Consider the following 6,481-nt stretch of genomic DNA (forward strand, 5'->3'; position numbering starts at 1 on the left):
GCGCTCCCGGGGTCTTTGCACCGTTAGTTAAGCACTGGCGGCGGAGGGTTTACGCCCAGCATCCAAAGCCCCCTTTAAACCCAACCTAACAGACAGTGAAGCTGCAGTAAAGAGGACTAAACTCAAGCTTGTATGAGCATCGATGCGTCCAGCCGCAATAACTTGAATAGTAATCACATTCAGGTGCATAGACTAGTTAGGGGAAAAATCCTTTCGTATCTTTCCAGTAAGTAAGACTTAAAAGCTACAGATCTGGAGCCAGATACTCTGTTCTTTGCTTTCCCAGGGAAATGAAAAAGCTATTGACTGAGAGAATTTTGTTGTAATTTTCCTTTCTTTTCATGTCGGGAAAATTTGCGTTTGTTTTTTCATGCAGACCTAAACGAGGCGGTCGCGATAACGGTGGCATGCTCCGCTGAAGGAAGCAGGACATAAATCCGTCCCCGGTAAAAAATCATGAGCAAATCTCATGGTTTGGTGGAGTAGGATCTTGGGTTTACCTCGCCGCTCTGGGCTGCAGAGAGATTAATTCCTAGTTTGCTTCGTGGGTGTTGCAATGTGGAGCCCTTGTTCGGACCGCCGAGTGGCACAGCTCACAGCAATGCAAGATTTCTGATTGTAATCTAAAAAGGGAAAAACTGCCGTTCAAGAGACCTTAACGTTCCCGCTGTAGATTTTTACCTATCCCCAAAATGCAAATTTATCACTAATTTCAGCAGTGAGGGGGCTCCTTAGTCAGAGAATCCGAGCAAGGGCTCATTAACAAATATACCCCAGAGGTAAATTATCCCTTCGAATAGTGTTATCGGCGTTTCAATTGCAGGAGTGCTTTCGAGACATGAAAATATAGGGACATTACAGACAGATAATTGATTTTAAAAAAACCGAAACCAGCGCAGAAGCGCTAGCTCTGCCCGCGTTGGAAGGGACGGTGATTTGTCTCGGAAAAATTCAGCACTACGAAAAAATCCCTCTGCAGTCTGTGTCGCCTTGGATCGATAGGATACCATAAATTGCCTGGTGCCTGTCACCGACGAGCAGTACTGTGGAGTTAGTTTATCTTTACATTAAATCTGGGACATATTAACTGTTCCCTGGTCTAAAGCCCGTCTGCTCTGCCTGCTCCAGCCGCGACTGGAGCTGAAGGAAATCAGATGTGCGAGCGCGGTCGAAACGCGCTAAGCCGGCGGATCCTGCAGGAGTTTAGACGCCGTCGCGGTGGGGACGGGCGCGGTGGGCAGAGCAAGGCAGGGGGCGGACGGCGCCGGGGCCGGGGCGCCCGGGGAGGCTCCCGCCCGCCCACGGCGCCCTCCGCGGCCCGGCTCCGCGCCCCCGCCGCCCCCGCGCAGCCGGGACGCCCGCGGCACCGCCACCGGCGCCCCCGCCCCGGCCGGGCCCGCAGGTACCGACCTCCGCGGCAGCGCCGGGCGCGCGGAGCGGCGCGGGAGGAGGGGGCGCTCCGCGGCTGCTGGCGGCGCCGGGGGGCTCTGGGCCGGGGCGGCGCACGGACCCGACACCCGGCCCGCGGGGGCCCCGCGGCTCTCCCGGCGCGCAGCGGCCGCGCAGCGCGGGTCGGCCCGAGGCGGCCCGGCGGGGGGGCTCTGGGCACGGGGGCGGCTGGTCCTGCCCAGTCTGGGGTCCCCCCCAGCCCCGCGCTAACTGGTGCGCGGAGCGGAGCCTGCCCTCCCGCCCCGCTGCGCGCCGGCGGGGTGCGCGCAGGCAGCCCGCGTTACGGCGGAAGGGACAAACTGCCCTTTTTTTTTGCTCCTTTTTCCCCAGGGAGGGTGGGAGCTTGTTGTTGTTGTGGATTTTTTTTTCTTTGCCTCACAGATTTCTGTAGTTTGATATGTGGCAAGTTGTTTTCATTTCTCGACTTTTTAAAATAACTGGGTGGATTTGAAGTTATTGGACAACCTGTGATCCATATGTCTGTCCGATTAATTTTTTATGGGATGATGAAAGAGAGAAGAGTCTCTCTATATAGTGTTCTGCTACTGGAGTAATATGTATATTTAAAGCACCTTTCTGGGGTTACTTTTATTTCCGGGCTTTAAAATGCAGACAGGGTTTTGAGGCAGCGGGGTGAGGTGCTACTCATTTGATGTAGGAGAACTGCGTGTTCAGACTTCCTGAAAAAAATGTTTAAACTTCTTTCCACCAGGAAGCTATTTTCCTGCGCTTTGCTCGAAAATCTCGGATGACTTTAGGGGATTCTTCTGGCCATTTATTGCCGGTCACAGCGCGATTTCTGCAAACCTTTCGCGAACATTAACCTCGGGTGCCATGGGAGGATAGGAGAATATCCACAGACTCCTTTCCTCTTTAAAGACACGATTTTCCATAACTTCCCGACAGAGCGGTCACTGAGGAAAACCTATTCATATCACTAACCATTTTCCCCCCTAGTGAGCCTAATCGCCTCCCCCCGAGGAGACGCGGCGTGTAAGACTGACAGCAGGTAGCTGGTTGGGGCAGACAGACACTGGGAACCCAAGAGCAAACGCACGCATCGATGAGAAATTCCCGTGCAAGCCCTGTCCCTGTCCGTCCCACGCGCGCCTTCGCCCTCGGCTTTCCGACTTGCTCTCCGCGGCTGCGGAGGTCAGACGTTACTGCATTGGCCGCTAGCAGAGGGCTCGGCTCCGCGCCCGGCCCAGCGCGACCCTCCCGGAGGCGCGTACCGTCTCCAAAGCCAGGCTGGAGGTGAGGTTAAGCAGGCAGGAAAGCCCGGGTCCCCCTGCAGCGCCCGCGGAGCCCAGGCGGCTGGAGGACAGCCGCGCCGCGGCCGCAGCCGCAGCCAAGCCCGCTTAACCTGCGCGGCGCTGCGCGGCCCTGCGCCGACGGGGCGTCCGCGGCCCCGCAGCCCGGGTCCCGTTTTAAAACCGCAGGGATTGAAACAAAAAAAATCCCCAACACCTCACTCCTCTGCTGCGGGGCAGGAATAAGATCAGCGCGCGGAAATAAACGCGCGGCCAAGCGCTGCGCTCTCCAGGCGGGCGCAAACGCTGAGGAGTTGCATTAAAGAACCGAAAGCACCGTTTTAAAGGCACCCGTGTTAAAATTTTAAATATTCTGTTGATTGCGTTTTATAGCGCTGGAATTACTACCTTAATTTGGAATTACGCAGCCACGAGTATGAATCATTTTAAAGGAAATCTCCAGTCTTTAATGTGACGCTCCCACTTACATTTATAGTTCGTTTCAGACAAACGGTTTTTAAAAATAGCCTTTTCATGACTCCAGTCGCAAAATAAACGTTTGCAAACGCTAAATGAGGGTTGAAGAAACCCCTGGCTTAACTTTTTTATTGCTTTCCTATAAATTTAACTCATATTTTCACCATTGTCTCAGAAAAAATATGAAAACATGTATGGAATTAAATTAAATTAAATTAGGCAGCCTTAAATCACTATAGTTTAAGGTAGAGTCACTAATTGGAAATATTTATGTTTGTGAGGCTGGGATTTCAGCAGTAAAAAGATACAGTATATCCCCGTTTTATCATAACGTGGGTCTACGGGAACGTTTATATCGTACCATTGTAAGAAATGATGTGTAGTTAACAATTTTTAACTAAGGCTTGTGTCTTTTTATGGTAACTGTCGGTCTTTAGTCAGGGCTAGTTCTCATATTACATGAAATGTACTTTAAGAAGTACTACCTGCTCCAGCTGTCCAGGAAAAACTGAATTATGGAACTAGGAAACATATGGCAGTTGCATATTGCACGAGTAAGGTACATATGAAAGTTATAAATTTCTTTTTTAAATAACCATTGTAAACGCACTTTTATGGGTTTCACAGTATGTATTACATCTGTAATTTTAATTTTTGCAATATACCTTTTCAAAGATACCTATGTTTTCTGTACTCCAGGGAAGGAAATGCAAAGGGACGTTTATGCGTGGAAAAAATGCGACGCGCAAAACAAACAAGCAAGGTAAATAAAGCGGGAACTGGAGCTTCCTCACAATGGAAAGGACAGTATGCCATCTATTGGCAATGTAGTTATTTACAAAGCCAAGGGTACCCAAACGAGTATTTTCCATGCTTTGAATACTGTGCAGTCATACTTTTGGTATATTACAAACAAATGAATAAAGAAATTTCCATGAAGGTCCGGGGAAAAAATTGAAAAACAAAGAAAAGAAGAAAGCAAAGACAGCTAGTGAATTTATACCTCACAAATTAGGTCATTAACTCACAGGGGGATTTTGCAGCTAATTGCAAACTCTCTTCTTGGAGCATTAGGATGGGAGAGGTTTCGGGTTTTTCGATTGTTTTATTACTGAACCATGTCAAAGAAGACTTCCTTTTTTTTTTTTCTTTCTTTCAATGCAAGGTTACTTAAGGACTTTATGGCCACAAAACAACTCCGTAGGCTGCTTTAGAAGCTGCCTTTACGGTCGCTGTTTGGAAGACTTCCCTTGAACGGTGCGCGGCTGTCGCTGCAGAATCGGGCCTCCTTTTCCCTCGCAGACACTGGCCGCCTCGACGAGCTCCCCTGAAACATGACACTGCTCCGAGACGCCATATAAAAGAATAGGCTTTGTTGGAGAGATACAGGCGAGAGGGGCAGAAAACTCAGCAGCCTCCGTCGGCAGGGCCAAGCAATGGGATCAGCTGCCCGGGAAGGGCTCGGGCTTGCAAGCGACACGCGAGGCGCCGCGTTCAGCTGATACTGGCCGCTCCGGATTTTTACAAACAGCATTTCTTCTGAGCGACAGAAAAGCCGAGCCTCTAGGCGAAAGCCATTAATGCTTTTCTCGTTTCCAGGGAGGGGTATTTCACCATCAGCTATAAATAAACCGAAATAATTGTACAGATGTAAAAGGAAAAGTCAATTTTTCCTGTTCTAAATGCAGATCAATTTCTCAACGAAAGTCACTGCCTCTCTGCCTTGATCTGGCTTTCTTCCTGTTTCTCTCACTTGCTAAGGACTTGGCTTTTTCACTGCCATAGCCAGCCCGGTACTGCTCAGTGGGAAATACGAGAGCCCTTTGTTTTAGCGTTCAACTTTGTAATCTCCCTTTAACTGTCCCGCTGAACGCGACGATCCTGCTCCTGACAAATTCGTGTGTTGGGGGGGTGAGTCCAGGGAGCACCTGTATTCCTCAGCTTGAAAGGTTAATCTTTCCCCACACGGAACAGAAAAAAATCCCTAGAATAGAAAAAAATCCCTAAAATAAAAAATACAATTCCCTCTATCTAAAACCAGACCCCAGAGGACAGGAAAATATAAAATCCAGACCCTGCACGCATACCCTTTTACTGCTCTTCTCGGTGTGAACGTGTGAGTAGATGGTGTTTTACAAAGTCGTCTGAATTTCTTGAAAGGCCGGTCCTGTGTTTACACGCGCGGGGAGCTGAGACGTCTCGCTGACCGAAACGCGCCTTCGCCAGCTGCTTTTCCACCGCGCAGCGGACGCGGGACTCGGAGCCGCAAGTCGCGGCCGCGCTGCGGGGCCCCGCGGGTGGTTTCCGGGGGAGCCGTGGGAACCCGCGCCCAGCCCGCCGCAGGGTGCGCGGGCTCGCTGTGGCTTTCTACCTCCCTTTTTTTTTTTTTTCTCCTGAAATCACCCCAAAGCCCGGGGGGGGGAGGGCGCACTGCCCAGGGCAGCGCGGGCGGCGGCGTCTCGCGTGGAAATGGGGCCGCGGCAGCGGGAGCGGGAGGCAAAGCGGGCGGGATGCCGGGGTGGGAGCGCACGGTCCAGGCGAAAGGTGAGCGCGGTGCGCGCAGCTTTCTGCCGAGCGCCGGGTCGGACCCACTGCAGCTCGGCACAGGCGCTGCCCGCGCCGCCCCGAGGGCGCCGGTCCGACGCCTCGTATCACCTGAAAGAAGGGATTTGGCTCGTCGAAATTAAATTCCTCTACAATCAGCCAGACCAAAATACTTTCGGAGTAACATCCAGGAGATCATTTCCCCCGAGCTCCCTATCAAGTGTTGCATGCATAATTTATCTTCTAAATATATTGCTCTTTCGATGTGCTGAAAGGGAGATAGTTATTAAAAACTGTGCGAGCTTTCTGCTTGTAATTACCCGGGGAGCAGGGCGAGGGCGAGGCGCGCAGCGGCTCCGGCTACGCGTCGCGCACCAGGGCTTTAAGGCGGGTCTCCTTTAAGGTTGGCGCTTGGAAGGGCTCTTGGCACCTTTTTACAACAGAACAAATGTGTGTGTGTACACACATATAAACAGACATGCACATCTGTATGTGTATATATATCCATGCATTTATACAAACATACGCATATTTACACACATCGATTAAACTCTTCCCATTAAATATAGGCACGCCTTGCGGTCGGGATCCTTTCGGTCGTTGATTTCTGTAAACAAATGCGATTCTTTCCTTTGCTCTTTTTCTTCTTCTTTTTTTCCCCCTTCTTTCTTTTTCTTTCTCTCTCTTTTCTCAGTGGAAAGTGCACAGTAAGTGTGAAGTATACATCATCGTTCGAGGAATTTGTCTTGAAAAGTCCTCTC

At 50.8% G+C, this 6,481-nt stretch overlaps 1 long non-coding RNA gene across 1 annotated transcript; it reads left to right on the forward strand.

Annotated features, from left to right (window-relative positions):
* The first annotated feature begins 842 nt into the window (after positions 1-842).
* LOC112995843 (uncharacterized) lies at positions 843-4,821 on the forward strand. Its single transcript, XR_010388739.1, has 3 exons — positions 843-1,402; positions 3,876-3,939; positions 4,342-4,821. It is a non-coding gene; the product is annotated as an uncharacterized LOC112995843 (long non-coding RNA).
* The last annotated feature ends 1,660 nt before the right edge of the window (positions 4,822-6,481 follow it).

The sequence above is a fragment of the Dromaius novaehollandiae genome, chromosome 3 (genome assembly GCF_036370855.1).
Source record: "Dromaius novaehollandiae isolate bDroNov1 chromosome 3, bDroNov1.hap1, whole genome shotgun sequence".
In the NCBI taxonomy this organism is placed as follows: domain Eukaryota; kingdom Metazoa; phylum Chordata; class Aves; order Casuariiformes; family Dromaiidae; genus Dromaius; species Dromaius novaehollandiae.